Source organism: Triticum dicoccoides, chromosome 1A, assembly GCF_002162155.2.
Source record: "Triticum dicoccoides isolate Atlit2015 ecotype Zavitan chromosome 1A, WEW_v2.0, whole genome shotgun sequence".
In the NCBI taxonomy this organism is placed as follows: domain Eukaryota; kingdom Viridiplantae; phylum Streptophyta; class Magnoliopsida; order Poales; family Poaceae; genus Triticum; species Triticum dicoccoides.
Window position 1 is genome coordinate 73,821,842 of NC_041380.1, and position 18,819 is coordinate 73,840,660.

The 18,819-nt window shown below is 46.9% G+C and overlaps 1 pseudogene; it reads left to right on the top strand.

The window, feature by feature from the left end:
* The first annotated feature begins 483 nt into the window (after positions 1 to 483).
* The window catches only part of LOC119351726, a 137,385-nt pseudogene continuing 119,049 nt past the window's right edge, over positions 484 to 18,819 (top strand).

The window sequence follows — 18,819 nt, forward strand, 5'->3', positions numbered from 1 at the left end:
GAACGTCCACTAACAAATTTTGTGCATGCTAGCTTCTAACTACACGCACACAACACACGCACACTACCCATGCATAGCCGGATTATGCCCATACACCACTCGTACTATGCTTAGACGCACACATACACGGCCACACGCGCACACACTCCACGGACCAGACCAAGGCGCCCGATGTCGGTCACCACCGCACGGAGACATGGCTTATTGCGCCATCAGGCAGGACTAGGGGTGTTATGTCTCCGGGGAGCCCCAAACCTAGGTATGTCTTGCGTCCCATGCTCGCTCATGCCGACCTCGCCTCTGGATCCCACCAATGCCCTCAAGCCTCCTCCTCTCTTTTAGCCATCCCTTGGCATCTGTCGTGCGCCCACCACAACATGGTCAGAGCCCACCACGGGCGCGTGCTCCGTGCCCGCCTAGGAGCATGGTCGTGCGTGGGTGCACGGACCATTCCCCTCTCCGTCCCCGCCACCACCACTTTCCATGGCGGCCAAGGAGGAGGAGGAGCTCGTGAGGCGTGTGCTAGAGGACTCTATTCGGGAGCACGACAGCGCCCAGTGGGAGGGCCTCGATGTGATGATGGCCCTCTACACCGTCGGCGACATCGCATCCCCCCGGAGCTGCATATCAAGTAGGAGGCCATGGAGGATACCGAGGAGGAGGGCGTGCCACCCTTCGCGGCATTGGTGGGCCAATCCTGGACGTGGATGGACACCCTGCCCTGCACCACGGAGTTCGTGACCGTGCTGCCCACGTGGGTGGGCGCCGACGTGTGGCCGACATCCCCGCCATAGGAGGAGGTGGTGCAGGCGCCTTCGGCCACACAGCCATTGCAGGTCCACCAGCCCACCTATGGCAGCCACCTCGGTACGTCGATCTCACCAAGGATGACGACCTGGAGGACGGCGGCAGCATCAAAGATGACCACGGCGGTGGCGGCAAATCTATCTTTTTTATTTTATTTTTGTAATTTTAGTTTGTTTAAATGTGCAACTGGGATGTGTTTGAACAATTTGTAGTTTATCTTAATGTTCAATTAAGTTTATTCTATTTTTTTAATGTGCAACCTTTTTTTTCAAATTGCCAAGCCGGACAAAATGCGATTGTCGGTGTCAAAACTGGCGGATCTCGGGTAGGGGGTCCCGAACTATGCGTTTAAGGCGGATGGTAACAGGAGGCAGGGGACACGAAGTTTACCCAGGTTCGGGCCCTCTCGATGGAGGTAATACCCTACTTCATGCTTGATTGATCTTGATGATATGAGTATTACAAGAGTTGATCTACCACGAGATCTTAGAGGCTAAACTCTAGAAGCTAGCCTATGATTCTGATTGTTGTCCTATGGACTAAACCCTCTGGTTTATATAGACACCGGAGCAGGCTAGGGTTTACAAAGAGTCAGTTACAAGGGAGGAGATCTACATATCCAAATTGCCAAGCTTGCCTTCGAGGCAAAGCAGAGTCCCATCCGGACATGGGACGAAGTCTTCAATCTTGTGTCTTCATAATCCAACAGTCCGGCCAAAGTATATAGTCCGGCTGTCCGAGGACCCCCTAATCCAGGACTCCCTTAGTAGCCCCTGAACTAGGCTTCAATGACGATGAGTCCGGCGCGCAGATTGTCTTCGGCATTCCAGGGAGGGTTCCTTCTCTGAATACTCCCTAAATGATTCCGAACATAAGGATCGTGTCCGGCTCTGCAAAAAAAATTCCACATACCATCGTAGAGACTATAATATTCCACAAATCCAATCTGCTGACAATTTTTCATAACGTGACGTCCTGCCGTGGCCCGGTCATTACGAACCATTTTTCCTTGTCTGCCATTGCACATGTTGCGAGGCGGTTTTCTTGGCACGTCTTGTTGAATCAGAGATCGTGTCCCCTTATCATGGGATTCTCATCAATACGGGTGTGGGTAACCCAACTGTGTTTGTTAATATGGCTCCTCGATTTTAGGCAAGTCCCAAACGGGCACGCGGAGGACACTTGATATTCGCCCTCTTTATAAAGGAGCCAAGGCCTATCCTTTTCCCCTCGCACTCGATCCTTCCCTTCCCCCACCTTGAGTTCCAACACCCAAGGCTCAGGATAAGCGCTTCAGACTATCAACATGTCCGGATCCAACCTTCAAGGTCGGTGGATGGCCTCCTCTGTCACAGAGGAGGACATCAAGAAGTTAAAAGAAGGAAGGTATCTGACCGCCGAAATCTCTCACAGGCTACCCGCTCAAGGGCAGGTCATCCCTACTCCAGAACCCAACGAGAGCGTCGTATTTGTTTCCCACATCCTCTGAGGTCTAGGTTTCAGTCTTGATCCCTTTGTTAGAGGGTTCATGTTCTATTACGTGCTTGACTTCCACGATCTAGCCCCAGATTCCATCCTTCACATCTTGTCGTTTATCGTCGTGTGTGAGGCCTTCCTTCGCATCACCCCGCACTTTGGCTTATGGCTCAAGACCTTCAATGTGAAGACGAAGGTGATCGATGGGCGACACGCAGAATGCGGAGGCACCACCATAAGAGAAGGTGTCGATGCTCCATGGCGCAAGAGTTCCTTCCTGGAGGTGTCCAACCTATGGCAGCGGGAGTGGTTTTACATCATAGCTCCCCGAAGTACTAAGTGGGTAGCTCCCCTCGCCTTCTGTTCGGGCCCCCCGCCGCAACTGGCATCATGGGTCAACAAGGGGCTGGACTGGGGCCCAGTTAATGACGTGCCGATATTGCAGAGTCGCATCCGAGATCTCCTCAAGAGAGATGTCAGCCTTGTCAAGGTAATGCAAGTCATGCTAGTTCATTGGGCCCAACCATACCAACGCCGATCTCTCCGTATGTGGGAGTTCAACCCAGAAGGACCACGAACTATTCAGCAGTTCTTCAGCATGACTCTTGAAGAGATGTATGGATTGTTCTTCAGATCGCGAATAAACTGTCCGGACACCACCGGGGATGCGGATCTCAACTGACACCGTCCAGATACCTAGGTGAGTAGTTCTACGGCCGAACATGCTGTCTTTTTATTTGTCCCAACATCATTCTGAAAAAATTGCTCTTGGCCAGGACTGGATAAGAAAGGCGAAGATGATCAGGTGTTCGGCCCCCCTTCCCGAAGGCTCACCGGATCCTGTACTAGCCAGGATGCTTGAGCACGCACCTTATCAAGTGCCATCAGTGGAAGATAAAGGGAGGAATAAAGAAGCTGAAAGCAGGCCTCACGCATCGCTTACCCAAACCGGGGGAATTAATGTCTCCATGAAGGAGGATGATCGGGGAGGAGAATCTAGAATCCCCCCCCCCAAGGAAGGAAAAGGACCGCCTTTGAAGACTTGGAGGCGAAGGTTTCCAAACGAGGGAAAAAACCTTCGCCAGGGGCCCTGCCCCAGAGGGCGTCCTTATCGCACAGTGCCCGCAAGCGGGCCAGCCCTCCACCAAGTTGTAAGTGAATCAAGAGTACTTTTGGTAAATATATCCTGCTTTAACTCTGAGGTCAATAACCGAGACATATATCTTGCAGTCCGTCTCGTAGCCCTTCTCAACAGAGTTCGTCTTCGGGGGATCTTCTTCCGGAGATGATGGAGAGCGAAACGCCTCCCCGCCTCCTGGGGCAGACGACCCTGCGGTGTCAGCATGGAGGGTTTCTCCTGATCCGCCAAGGCCTCCGGAATATTCGTCTCCTACGGAGAGCAACAAAAAGAGTCCGGGACTGTCCGGTGGGCAACCGGACACACTGATGAGTCTTTTGGAGAAAGCGGCTATTTCAGAGGCGCATCGTACTTTAATGGGTACGGTTGTTGAGAGGATTTCATCCACCAAAAGTGGGTTGCATGAAGCTTTTGTGAATCTGCTAAGAGGCTTTGAGGTACGCAAGGTAATGTATAAAATTTTTGATGGTACCGTACACGCTAGGTGTGCTCTATACAAATAGTAGCCCCCGAGACTCTGGTTGCTGTCTAGAGGCGGCAAACAGAGGATCGTAGTCCCAGGTAATGATCATGCTGCTTTCATGTGCAGGCGGCTGACAGTACGGTGGCTGACCAGCTGTTTCTTGATAACCCACAAGTATAGGGGATTGCAACAGTTTTCGATAAGTAAGAGTGTTGAACCCAACGAGGAGCTAAAGGTAGAACCAATATTCCCTCAAGTTCTATCGACCACCGATACAACTCTACGCACGCTTGACATTCGCTTTACCAAGAAGAAGTATGAAACTAGAAGTACTTTGTAGGTGTTGTTGGATAGGTTTGCAATATAATAAAGAGTACGTAAATAAAAAGTAGGGGCTGTTTAGATCAAGGAACAATAAAGTAAATATAGCGAGTGTGGAAAATTGGTGGTAGGAGTTGTGAAATTGCCCCTAAGCAATTGACTACTTTACTAGACCGATAGCAAGTATTATGTGGGAGAGGCCACTGCTAGCATGTCATCCCTGACATGGAATTCTATGCACTTATGATTGGAACTATTAGCAAGCATCCGCAACTACTAACGTTCATTAAGGTAAAACCCAACCATAGCATTAAGATATATTGGTCCCCCTTCAATCCCTTATGCATCAATTTCTATGCTAGGTTGAAGCTTCTGTCACTCTTGCCCTCCAATACATAGTCCTACCAACATACAAACTAACCCTAGGGTGTGATCCATGTGCACAATCATATGATGGTCACCAAAGGACAACAACATAACCACAAGAAAATTAAATCAATCATAGCAATTCATCAACCACCGATAGGACAACGAAAATCTACTCAGACATCATAGGATGGCAACACATCATTGGATAATAATATGAAGCATAAAGCACCATGTTCAAGTAGAGGGTACAGCGGGTTGCGGGAGAGTGGACCACTGTAGATAGAGGGGGAAGGTGATGGAGATGTTGGTGAAGATGGCGGAGGTGTTGGTGTAGATCGCGGTGATGATGATGGCCCCCGGTGGCACTCCGGTGCCACCGGAAGCGAGGGGGAGAGAGCCCCCCTCCTTCTTCTTCTTCCTTGACCTCCTCCCTACATGGGAGAAGGGTTTCCCCTCTGGTCCATGGCCTCCATGGCATAGGAGGGGCAAGAGACCCTCCGAGATTGGATCTGTCTCTCTGTCTCTCCTGTTTCGACGTTCCCAGATTCTTCCCTTTCACCGTTTCTTATATTCCCGGAGATCCGTAACTCCGATTGGGCTGAAATTTTAACACGATCTCTATCCGGAAATTAGCTTTCTTGCAGCGAAATAAGGGATCCAACCGCCTTACGGGGTGGCCACGAGGGTCAGGGGCGCGTGCCCCTATCTCGTGCCCCCCTCGGGTACCGTCTCGCGATGATTCCACTTCCCAAAATTCATAAATATTCCAAAATAAATCTCCGTCAGTTTTTATTCCGTTTGGACTCCGTTTGGTGTGGGTTTTCTGCGAAACAAAAAACATGCAACAAACAGGAACTGACACTGGGCACTGGATCAATATGTTAGTCCCAAAAATAATATAAAAAGTTGCCAAAAATTATATGAAAGTTGAATAATATTGGCATGGAACAATCAAAAATTATAGATATGACGGAGACGTATCAGCATCCCCAAGCTTAATTCCTGCTCGTCCTCGAGTAGGTAAATGATAAAAAAGATAATTTTTGATGTGGAATGCTACCTAGCATAATCATGATCATATGTCTAATCATGGCATGAATATTAAGACATGAATGATTCAAAGCAATAATCTATCTTTTGACATAAAGATAATAATACTTCAAGCATACCAACCAAGCAATTATGTCTTATTGAAATAACATAGCCAAAGAAAGCTCATCCCTACAAAATTATATAGTCTGGCTATGCTCCATCTTCACCACACAAAATATTCACATCATGCACAACCCTGATGACAGGCCAAGCAATTGTTTCATACTTTTGACGTTCTCAAACCATTTCAACTTTCACGAAATACATGAGCGTGAGCCATGGACATAGCACTATAGGTGGAATGGAATATGATGATGGGGGTTATGCGGAGAAGACAAAAAGGAGAAGATAGTCTCACATCAACTAGGCGTATCAACGGGCTATGGAGATGCCCATCAATAGATATCAATGTGAGTGAGTAGGGATTGCCATGCAATGGATGCACTAGAGCTATAAGTATATGAAAGCTCAAACTGAAACTAGGTGGGTGTGCATCCAACTTGCTTGCTCATGAAGACCTAGGGCATTTGAGGAAGCCCATCGTTGGAATATACAAGCCAAGTTCTATAATGAAAATTCTCACTAGTATATGAAAGTGATAACTCAAGAGGCTCTCTATATGAAGAACATGGTGCTACTTTGAAGCACAAGTGTGGTAAAAGGATAGTAACATTGCCCTTTTTTGCGGGCTTCTTTGGCCCCCCTTTTTTTATTTAGGCTTCTTTGGCCTCTCTTCTTTTTTTGGGAAATGCTCTAATAATGATGATCATCATACTTTTATTTACTTACAACTCAATATTCAACTGGATATCTAGAACAAAGATATGACTCTATATGAATGCCTCCGGCAATGTACCGGGATGTGCAATGATGTAGCATAGCAATGACATCAAAAAATGGACAAGCCATGAAAACATCATGCTAGCTATCTTACGATCATGCAAAGCAATATGACAATAAATGCTCAAGTCATGTATATGATGATGATGGAAGTTGCATGGCAATATATCTCGGAATGGCTATGGAAATGCCATGATAGGTAGGTATGGTGGCTGTTTTGAGGAAGGTATATGGTGGGTTTATGGTATCGGCGAAAGTTGTGCGGTACTAGAGAGGCTAGCAACGGTGGAAGGGTGAGAGTGCGTATAATCCATGGACTCAACATTAGTCATAAAGAAGTCATATACTTATTGCAAAAATCTATTAGTCATCGAAACAAAGTACTATGCGCATGCTACTAGGGGGATAGATTGGTAGGAAAAGACCATCGCTCGTCCCCGATCGCCACTCATAAGGAAGACAATCAACAAATAAATCATGCTCCGACTTCATCACATAACGGTTCACCATACGTGCATCCTACGGGAATCACAAACCTCAACATAAGTATTTCTACTAATCCACAACTACCCACTAGCATAACTCTAATATCACCATCTTTATATCGCAAAACTATTGCAAGGAATCAAACATATCATATTCAGTGATCTACAAGTTTTATGTAGGATTTTTATGACTAACCATGTGAATGACCAGTTCCTATCATCTCTCTAAATAGATATAAGTGAAGCAAGAGAGTTTAATTATTTCTACAAAAGGAATGCCCACGCTCTAACAAATATAAGTGAAGCAAAAGAGCATTCTACAAATGGCGGTTGTCTATGTAAAGAGAAACATGCAATCCAAACTTCAAACGATATAAGTGAAGCACATGAAGCATTCTATAAAGCCATACTCAAAACATATAAGTGAAGTGCAAAGAGCATTCTATAAATCAACCAAGGACTATCTCATACCAGCATGGTGCATAAAAGAAAAATGAAAACTAAATGCAAAAGATGTTGGGGAACATAGCAGAAATTCAAAATTTTCCTACGTGTCACCAAGATCTATCTATGGAGAAACCAGCAACGAGGGGAAGGAGAGTGCATCTGCATACCCTTGTAGATCGCTAAGCGGAAGCGTTCAAGAGAACAGGGTTGAAGGAGTCGTACTCGTCGTGATCCAAATCACCGGAGATCCTAGTGCCGAACGGACGACACCTCCGCGTTCAACACACGTACAGCCCGGTGACGTCTCCCATGCCTTGATCCAGCAAGGAGAGAGGGAGAGGTTGAGGAAGACTCCATCCAGCAGCAGCAAAACGATGTGGTGGTGGTGGAGGAGCGTGGTACTCCAGCAGGGCTTCGCCAAGCACCGCAAGAGACGAGGAGGGAGAGGGGTAGGACTGCGCCAAGAAGGAGAGGAACTCGTGTGTCTTGGGCAGCCCAAACCTCAAGTATATATAGGGGGAGGGGAGGGGCTGCGCCCCCACCTAGGGTTCCCTCCCTAGGGGTGGCGGCAGCCCCCAGATCCCATCTGGGTGGCGGCCAGGTGGAGGGGGAGAGGGAGGCACACCAGGCATGGGCCCTAAGGCCCATCTGCCCTTAGGGTTTGCCCCCCCCCCTCCTCCCCTTAGGTGCCTTGGGCCTTTGTGGTGGGGCGCACCGCCCACCTGGGGCTGGTCCCCTCCCACACTTGGCCCATGCAGCCCTCTGGGGCTTGTGGCCCCACTTGGTAGACCCTCGGGACCCTCCCGGTGGTCCCGGTACGTTACCGATAAACCCCGAAACTTTTCCGGCGACCAAAACAGGACTTCCCATATATAAATCTTTACCTCCAGACCATTCCGGAACTCCTCGTGACGTCCAAGATCTCATCCGGGACTCCGAAAAACATTCGGTAACCACGTATATCTATTCCTTATAACCCTAGCGTCATCGAACCTTAAGTGTGTAGACCCTACGGGTTCGGGAACCATGCAGACATGACCGAGATAACTCTCCGGTCAATAACCAACAGCGGGATCTGGATACCCATGTTGGCTCCCACATGTTCCACGATTGTCTCATCGGATGAACCATGATGTCAAGGACTTAATCAATCCCGTATACAATTCCCTTTGTCTAGCGGTACGATACTTGCCCGAGATTCGATCGTCGGTATCCCGATACCTTGTTCAATCTCGTTACTGGCAAGTCTCTTTACTCGTTCCGTAACACATCATCCCGTGATCAACTCCTTGATCACATTGTGCACATTATGATGATGTCCTACCGAGTGGGCCCAGAGATACCTCTCCATTCACACGAAGTGACAAATCCCAGTCTCGATTCGTGCCAACCCAACAGACACTTTCGGAGATACTTGTAGTGTACCTTTATAGCCACCCAGTTACGTTGTGACGTTTGGCACACCCAAAGCACTCCTACGGTATCCGGGAGTTGCGCAATCTCATGGTCTAAGGAAATGATACTTGACATTAGAAAAGCTTTAGCATACGAACTACATGATCTTGTGCTAGGCTTAGGATTGGGTCTTGTCCATCACATCATTCTCCTAATGATGTGATCCCGTTATCAATGACATCCAATGTCCATGGTCAGGAAACTGTAACCATCTATTGATCAACGAGCTAGTCAACTAGAGGCTTACTAGGGACATGGTGTTGTCTATGTATCCACACATGTATCTGAGTTTCCTATCAATACAATTCTAGTATCGATAATAAACGATTATCATGAACAAGGAAATATAATAATAACCAATTTATTATTGCCTCTAGGGCATATTTCCAACAGTCTCCCACTTGCACTAGAGTCAATAATCCAGTTTCACATCGATATGTGATTAACACTCAAGGTCACATCCCCATGTGACTAACACCCAAGAGTTCTGGGTTTGATCATGTTATGCTTGTGAGAGAGGTTTCAGTTAACGGGTCTGCAGCATTCAGATCCGTATGTACTTCGCAAATTTCTATGTCATCTTGTAGATGCAACTACTACGCTACATTTGGAGCCATTTCAAATAAGTGTTCTACTTGGAGCTATTCTAAATTGTTGCTCCATTATACGTATCCGGTATCTCTACTCAGAGCTATCCGGATAGGTGTTAAGCTTGCATCGACGTAACTCTTTATGTCGAACTCTTTATCACCTCCATAACCGAGAAACATATCCTTATTCCTCTAAGGATAATTTACACTGGTAGAAAAATGGCCTATAGTCCCGGTTTGTAAGGGCCTTTAGTCCCGGTTCCGGAACCGGGACTAAAGTGTCGGTACTAATACCTCCCCCCTTTAGTCCCGGTTCAATCTAGAACCGGGACTAAAGGCCCTCCACGTGGGTAGTGCGCAGAGCCCAGTCAGGAGACCCTTTGGTCCCGGTTGGTGGCACCAACCGGGACCAATAGGCATCCACGCGTCAGCATTTCTGTGGCTGGGGTTTTTGTTTTTTTTAAAGGGGGGGGGGTTGGGGGTTTTGAGGGGTTAATTTAGGTGTTTCATATATTGTGTTAGCTAGCTATAATTAATAGAGAGAAGTGTCCTCTCTTATGTCCGTGCTTGGTCGACGCTACGTACTATACATACGTATAGAGAGGACTAGACACGCTGGCTAGCTAGTAAGCAAACGAAGGAAACAGAAGATCGTCATGAACATATATGCATACAGAGAGAAGTGATATCGACCACCTCTCCTTCTCCGAGAGATTGGTCGAACAACAAGTTCTCGTATATCTATCTGACACTACCGGCTACATATATACAATAATTATCTCTTACAAATATAATCATACGGACTCAGGGTCCACATAGAATTTTCCGTCTTCAGGGATCATGTGGTCAAGAAAGAATGCCGCCAATTCCTCTTGAATTGCTCACATGCGAGCTGGTGCTAGGAGTTCATCCCGCTTCCGAAACATCTAATTTGAAGAAGGGGGTCAATACATATATATATGAATGAATAAAACTCAACACAAATGATGGTAATAAAATAAAATTGTGAATGTTGTTATTTACGTACTTCATATTGTTCGTTAGAGTACCCGCCCCGCTCACAGGTCGTGTGGCAGATGGACTCGCAGATGTAGTATCCACAGAAATCATTCCCTTGTTCCTGCCACAACCACTTTACAAGAAATAGAGGTCAATCAAACTGATAAGCAAGAATGCTAAATGGTATTGATGAAACTAGCGCTTGAATCACTAGGAGATGCGCGGAACATGCTACTATAGTACTTACTTTCGGGTGTCTAAATTCCAGCTCCTTCGGCAGTCCCGGAACTGTTTTGGTGAATTTTCTCCAAACCCTGCCGGACAAAGAAAACAATTACTTGATATCAGGAAATGAACAAAGTTGCTGATATGGTGGATAATGATCGATTTAACTTACTTCTGGAGTATTTGAGTCATGTCTGCATAGTCCTGGGGATCTTTTTGTTTAGAGTCTAAGACGGTTACTACTCCCTGCTCAAGCTTAATCTCTAGGAGAATATAGTGGAAACTGCACACACATGCATAACTCATCAATGACATTACTATAACCTTGACTAATATATAAGGGAAACCGAATACGCACAAGACAGTAACACTCACCTGAAGTTGTAAGGAAAGAGTATTATATCTTTGTTTTGATTTATTACGAACGATCGTAGCAAGCTGGCTTTGGTAGCTGCGGCATGAAGTTTAACCTCAGTTGCATCTATGAGATATGTGTTAATGAACCCAATATCACCGACTTGTCTTTTCTTCAATTCGGCGATCTTCAATCTGCATAATATAGTGAGGATGATTATAAATACATGCAATGAAAGAGCTAAGCTATACAGAGAAACTTAATGACAGAAGTAGTACTACTTACAGACAGTAGCAGGCGACCCTTGTTTTATCGAGGGCCAATTGATTGAAAAACTGATAGAACTCCTCAAATGGAACAGGCAACAGATCAATTCCAACGAGGTCATGCTCCTTTTTAACTTTCACATACAAAGTACTCCTCCCCCTAGAGTCTCTGCAGATTTTCAAGTACCAATCATGCAATCTTCGCATCATCGTTGATAGAGATCTTTCATCTTTTACGAGAGGCTTCTCGTACTCGTATCTTTGTATCTGCATGTCCATGGGTTCATAATGTACTTCGTCGGGCAGGTAATCTGCAAGATTGCTATAACCGGGCACCATCCTCGGATCATTAGCGACGTTGTGGCTAGGCACCTTGAGCGGGGGGGAATGATTGCTTCGCTTGTTCGCCGAGCTGGGCAATTTGTTTCCCAGCTCGTCGTTCTTTCAGCCTTTGATCACTGACAGTACTTCCCGACTGCTCCGCTTCGGCAAATTCCTTTCCAATAATGCGGTCATAGTTTCCTTTCGGCGGATCAGACTTCGGTGGTTTTGTCAGGGCAGCCAGAGTGCGCTTCACTTTCACCCGATCTACCTTCTCCTCCGGAGGTGGATGTTTCTTTGCTTTCACCCCTTCAAAGAAGTTCCTCACTTCTTCTCGCGCGATCTCGGCGTTCTCCTCCAGGGTCCTCTCATATGGTAACTTCTCTGGAGTCTTCAGAGAAGGACCGAATCTGTATGTCCTCCCGCCTCTGGTTGTACTGCTAGACGCCGACCGAGCAGACGTAGCGGTTGTCCTCTTTACTTGCTTAAGAGGCGGAGGAGAAGGACTACGACACGCCGGAGCAGCTGGAGCGGCGGCAGGTCTCTTCCGCCCTTGCTGACGAGGCGGAGAAGGAGGAGGCTGGCTGCTCGGGCGCGTCGGCGCAGGCGGAGAAGGAGGCGGAGTGCCGCCACGCGCCGGAGAAGGAGCCGGCCGAGGGCCCTGATTGTCACTCGCCGGAGGAGGAGGCGGTGGAGGCGGAGTGCCCTGACTCGCCGGAGGAGGAGGAGGAGGCGGTGACGTCCAGTTCGGAAGGTTGATGAGCTCCTTCCGCCATAGGCATGGAGTCTTCAGAGCAGACCCCAGCCTAGTCTCCCCTTCACCGGTAGGGTGGTCAAGCTGGAGGTCCTCAAATCCCTCCGTTATCTCATCCACCATCACCCTAGCATATCCTTCTGGAATCGGCCGGCAGTGAAAAGTTGCACCGGGTTCAGTAGGATAAACAGAGCCAACAGCCGCCTTGACCTTCAAATTCATCCATTGCGTCATAAGGTGGCAATTTTGAGACTACGTTATAGCATCCACGGGATAGCTGGCAGGAGCCGTCAAGGCATGCTCCGGCTGAAGCAGCTCGGTGGAAGCCACGCTGCTTCTGCGCTGAGATGGCGGGGTAGCTTCGGGGGAGGCTTCGGCAGTACGTTTGCTGCGATTTGCTTCTCGTTCCTCTATCGCATCTACCCTTGCTTGCAGCGCCTGCATTTGGGTCTGCTGCACTTTTTTCCTCCTCTCCTGGGATTTGTAACTGCCTGCGTCCGGAAACCCAACCTTCCACGGAATGGAGCCTGGCGTGCCTCGTGTCCGTCCAGGGTGCTCAGGATTCCCGAGGGCCATTTTGAGCTCGTCATTCTCTCTGTCTGGAAAGAACGTCCCTTCTTGCGCTGCTTCGATATACTGCTTAAGCTTACTGACTGGTATGTCCATTTGATCGTTTGTCCAAATGCACTTCCCTGTTACAGGGTCCAGGGTTCCGCCAGCCCCGAAGAACCAAGTCCGGCAACGGTCTGGCTAGTTAATTGTCTCTGGTTCGATCCCTTTATGAACCAGATCATTCTCAGTCTTGGACCACTTAGGCCGGGCTACGAGGTAGCCACCTGACCCCGTGCGATGGTGAAGCTTCTTCTTCGCAGCATTTTGCTTGTTTGTCACCGACATCTTCTGACTCTTTTCTGATGTCTTGTGGGCCACAAATGCGGGCCAGTGATCTCTGATCTTCTCATATCTACCCTTGAATTCTGGTGTCTCATTATTTTCGACAAACTTATTCAGCTCTTTCTTCCACCTCCTGAATAGTTCTGCCATCCTCTTCAGAGCAAAAGACTTGATTAATTTCTCTTTAACTGGGTTCTCTGGATTATCCTCAGGCGGTAGGGTGAAATTTGACTTCAGCTTAGTCCAAAGATCATTTTTCTGCATATCATTGACATAAGAGACCTCAGGGTCTTCTGTAGCCGGCTTAAACCATTGCTGGATGCTTATCGGGATCTTGTCCCTAACCAGAACCCCGCACTGAGCAACAAATGCGCTCTTTGTCCGGAGGGGTTCAATAGGTTGGCCGTTGGGCGCGATTGCTATGATCTCAAACTTTTCATCCGAGCTCAACTTTTTCTTCGGGCCTCGTCTCTTTACCGAAGTTGTGCTCGATCCGGAGGGCTAGAAAAAATAACAAAGACTTAATTAATATGTGTACATACCAAAACAATGAAGAATGCATCAATCAGCTAGTCAGCATAGGCTTAACTAATATATATACCTGGCCGGACTCGGTTTGGTCACCGGAGCCGTCATCACGGTCTCCTTCTTGCACCGGCATTGGGTCACCGGAGCCGTCCTCATGTTCTTCTTCTTGCACCGGCATTAGGTCACCGTAGCCAGCTTGTTCACCCTCTCCTTCCGGACCATCGGTTTCGTTGAGAAACAACGAGATGTCATCACTTCCTTCTGCGATTATGTCCCTCAACAACGCTTCTTTTGTTGCTTCGTCTAGGGCGGTGTCCATAGTTTCTACAAATATTTACAACATGGCAATTATTATTCAAACATGACAGATGGATATATTAGTGCCAAACGTAGAACTAGCTACCTAATCATAATAAGCTATCGGGAGGAGAAGAAAGAATAGAGGAGAAGAACCCTCGAACCCTCGACCCCTAGACGACCCTCTTCTTCCTCTCATGTTCGAGAGGATCGCCGGAGGGGTCGGGAGGTTGCCTAGTGTTAAAGGATACATTAAAACCATGTCTTCATCATTAGGCGAAAGTAACATGTGCATGATGGTACGAAGCTCTTCAAAGTTGTTCTGGAACGGAGTCCCAGATAGGATAATTCGCTTTTTGGTACAAAGTTTAGCAAGAGCCTTCCGAATATCGCTATTTGGAAGGCCTTTGCTGAATTCGTACCAAAAGGCGGATTATCCTATCCGGGACTCCATTCCAGAACAACTTTGCAGAACTTCGTACCAACATGCCACCAACCGGGACCAATGGCCTTGTGCTGCCCCGCGCCCAAAAGTTTAGTCCCACATCGCTAGCTGAAGGGCGCCGGCACTGGTTTATAAGCGCTGGTGTGCCTCCCCATTCGAGCTCCTCTCTAATGCAGGTTTTCGGGCCTAAACTTGCTACTGCCTGTGGGCCTATTGGGCCTTCTGCGGGCCTGAATCCTGGCCCATATAGGGTTTCTAGTCGTATTCAGGCCGTGGAGGCCCAGTAGGAGGCATTTTTTCTATTTATTTTTTATTTATACTCACAACTAAATACTTATAGTTTTTTAGTGATTTCTTTTTGATTTTAGGTCACAAAAATTATAAACTTTCTGTTAGTGCCATTAGTTTTAAATTTTGAATAGTTTAAATTTGAATTTTTAAAAATTTGTGTGAATCACTAGTTTATGAATAACTTTACTATAAAAATAGAATTTTTTTCTATTTATTTTTTATTTCTACTTACAACTAAATACTTACAGTTTTTTAGTGATTTCTTTTTGCTTGTTTTTATTTTCATAAAAGTTTTGTAGTTCATTCTGTTTGCTATTAATTCATTCTTTGAGCTAAATGACTCTGAAATTGGAAAGCATTTCAAAATGAACTCTGAAAAGGTTGAAAGTTGGCATGGTATCATCATTTCACCCACATAGCATGTTCCAAAAAGTAGAGAGGGTTACGACAAAAACTTGATGCACTTCGTGTACAAAATGGACAATCACTTTCGAAGTATCAAAGTTTCGAACCATAAGACATGAAAGCATTTCAAATGAACTCTGAAAAAGTTGAAAGTTGGGATGGTATCATAATTTCACCCACATAGCATGTGCATGTACAAAACGGACAATGGTAGCATGTTCGTCTGTTACAAATTTGGCATGGTATCATCGTAATAGTTGCGGGAGAAAGTCTTCACTTTTTCTTCGCTTGTGTCATTTGCTTATTGCGCCATAACCATGGATAATCTTCATTGTTTATCAGGATGCTTGGGTCAGCCTTGACATTGAAGGGAGGAATTTCATGAAACTTTTCATAATCTTCAGACATGTCTGTCTTGCCGTCCACTCCCAGGATGTCCCTTTTTCCTGAAAGAACTATGTGGCGCTTTGGCTCATCGTATGATGTATTCGCTTCCTTATCTTTTCTTTTTCTCGGTTTGGTAGACATGTCCTTCACATAGATAACATGTGCCACATCATTGGCTAGGACGAACGGTTCGTCAGTGTACCCAAGATTTTTCAGATCCACTGTTGTCATTCCGTAGTGTGGGTCTACCTGTACCACGCTGCCTAACAGACTGACCCATTTGCACTTAAACAAAGGGACCTTAAAATCAGGTCCGTAGTCAAGTTCCCATATGTCCACTATGTAACCATAATATGTGTCCTTTCTGCTCTCGGTTGCTGCATCAAAGCGGACACCGCTGTTTTGGTTGGTGCTCTTTTGATCTTCGGCGATCGCGTAAAATGTATTCCCATTTATCTCGTATCCTTTGTAAGTTAATACAGTCAAAGATGGTCCCCTGGACAACAAGTACAACTCATCACAAACAGTGTTGTCACCTCTGAGACGTGTTTCCAACCAACTGCTGAAAGTCCTGATGTGTTCACATGTAATCCAGTCGTCGCACTGCTCCGGGTGTTTGGAGCGCAGACTGTTCTTGTGTTCATCGACATACGGGGTCACCAAGGTAGAGTTCTGTAGAACTGTGTAGTGTGCTTGAGACCAAGAATATCCGTCCCTGCATATTATTGAGTCTCTTCCAAGAGTGCCTTTTTCAGTCAGTCTCCCCTCATACCGCGATTTAGGGAGACCTATCTTGTGAAGGCCAGGAATGAAGTCAACACAAAACTCGATAACATCCTCTGTTTGATGGCCCATGGAGATGCTTCCTTCTGGCCTATCGCGGTTACGGACATATTTGTTTAGGACTCCCATGAACCTCTCAAAGGGGAACATATTGTGTAGAAATACGGGCCCCAGGATGACAATCTCGTCGACTAGATGAACTAGGACGTGCGTCATGATATTGAAGAAGGATGGTGGGAACACCAGCTCAAAACTGACAAGACATTGCGCCACATCACTCCTTAGCCTTGGTATGATTTCTGGATCGATCACCTTCTGAGAGATTGCATTGAGGAATGCACATAGCTTCACAATGGCTAATCGGACGTTTTCCGGTAGAAGCCCCCTCAATGCAACCGGAAGCAGTTGCGTCATAATCACGTGGCAGTCATGAGACTTTAGGTTCTGAAACTTTTTCTCTGGCATATTTATTATTCCCTTTATATTTGACGAGAAGCCAGTCGTGACCTTCATACTGAGTAGGCATTCAAAGAAGATTTCTTTCTCTTCTTTCGTAAGAGTGTAGCTGGCAGGACCTTTATACTGCTTCGGAGGCATGCCGTCTTTTTTGTGCAAATGTTGCAGGTCCTCTCGTGCCTCAGGTGTATCTTTTGTATTCCCATACACGCCCAAGAAGCCTAGCAGGTTCACGCAAAGGTTCTTTGTCACGTGCATCACGTCGATTGAGGAGCGGACCTCTAGGTCTTTCCAGTAGGGTAGGTCCCAAAATATAGATTTCTTCTTCCACATGGGTGCGTGTCCCTCATCGTCATTTGGAACAGCTAGTCCACTGGGACCCTTTCCAAAGATTACGTAGTGTAAATCATTGACCATAGCAAGCACGTGATCACCGGTGCGCATGGCGGGCTTCTTCCGGTGATCTGCCTCGCCTTTGAAATGCTTGCCTTTCTTTCGACATTGATGGTTGGTCGGAAGAAATCGACGATGGCCCAGGTACACATTCTTCCTGCATTTGTCCAGGTATATATTTTCAGTGTCATCTAAACAGTGCGTGCATGCGTGGTATCCTTTGTTTGTCTGTCCTGAAAGGTTACTGAGAGCGGGCCAATCGTTGATGGTCACGAACAGCAACGCCTTAAGGTTAAATTCCCTCCTGTCTGTGCTCATCCCACGTACGTACACCGTTTCCATTCCACAGCTGTAAAAGTTCTTCAACTAATGGCCTTAGGTACACATCAATTTCGTTGCTGGGTTGCTTAGGGCCTTGGATGAGAACTGGCATCATAATGAACTTCCGCTTCATGCACATCCAAGGAGGAAGGTTATACATACATAGAGTCACGGGCCAGGTGCTGTGATTGCTGCTCTGCTCCCCGAAAGGATTAATGCCATCCGCGCTTAAAGCAAACCATACATTCCTTGGGTCCTTTGCAAACTCATCCCAGTACTTTCTCTCGATTTTTCTCCACTGCGACCCATCAGCGGGTGCTCTGAACTTTCCATCTTTCTTTCGGTTCTCACTGTGCCATCGCATCAACTTGGCATGCTCTTCGTTTCTGAACAGACGTTTCAACCGTGGTATTATAGGAGCATACCACATCACCTTCGCAGGAACCCTCTTCCTGAGGGGCTCGCCGTCAACATCACCAGGGTCATCTCGTCTGATCTTATACCGCAACGCACCGCATATCGGGCATGCGTTCAGATCCTTGTACGCACCGCGGTAGAGGATGCAGTCATTAGGGCATTCATGTATCTTCTCCACCTCCAATCCTAGAGGGCATACGACCTTCTTTGCTGCGTATGTACTGTCGGGCAATTCGTTATCCTTTGGAAGCTTCTTCTTCAATATTTTCAGTAGCTTCTCAAATCCTTTGTCAGCCACAGCATTCTCTGCCTTCCACTGCAGCAATTCCAGTACAGTACCAAGCTTTGTGTTGCCATCTTCGCAATTGGGGTATAACCCTTTTTTGTGATCCTCTAACATGCGATCGAACTTCAGCTTCTCCTTTTGACTAATGCATTTCGTCCTTGCATCGACAATGACCCGGCAGAGATCATCATCATCGGGTACATCGTCTGGTTCCTCTTGATCTTCAGCAGCTTCACCCGTGGCAGCATCATTTGGCACATCGTCTGGTTCCTCTTGATCTTCACCAGCTCCCCCCGTTGCAGCATCACCGTATTCAGGGGGCACATAGTTGTCATCGTACTCTTCTTCTTCGCCGTCTTCCATCATAACCCCTATTTCTCCGTGCCACGTCCAAACATTATAGTGTGGCATGAAACCCTTGTAAAGCAGGTGGGAGTGAAGGATTTTCTGGTTAGAGTAAGACCTCGTATTCCCACATTCAGTGCATGGACAACACATAAAACCATTCTTCTT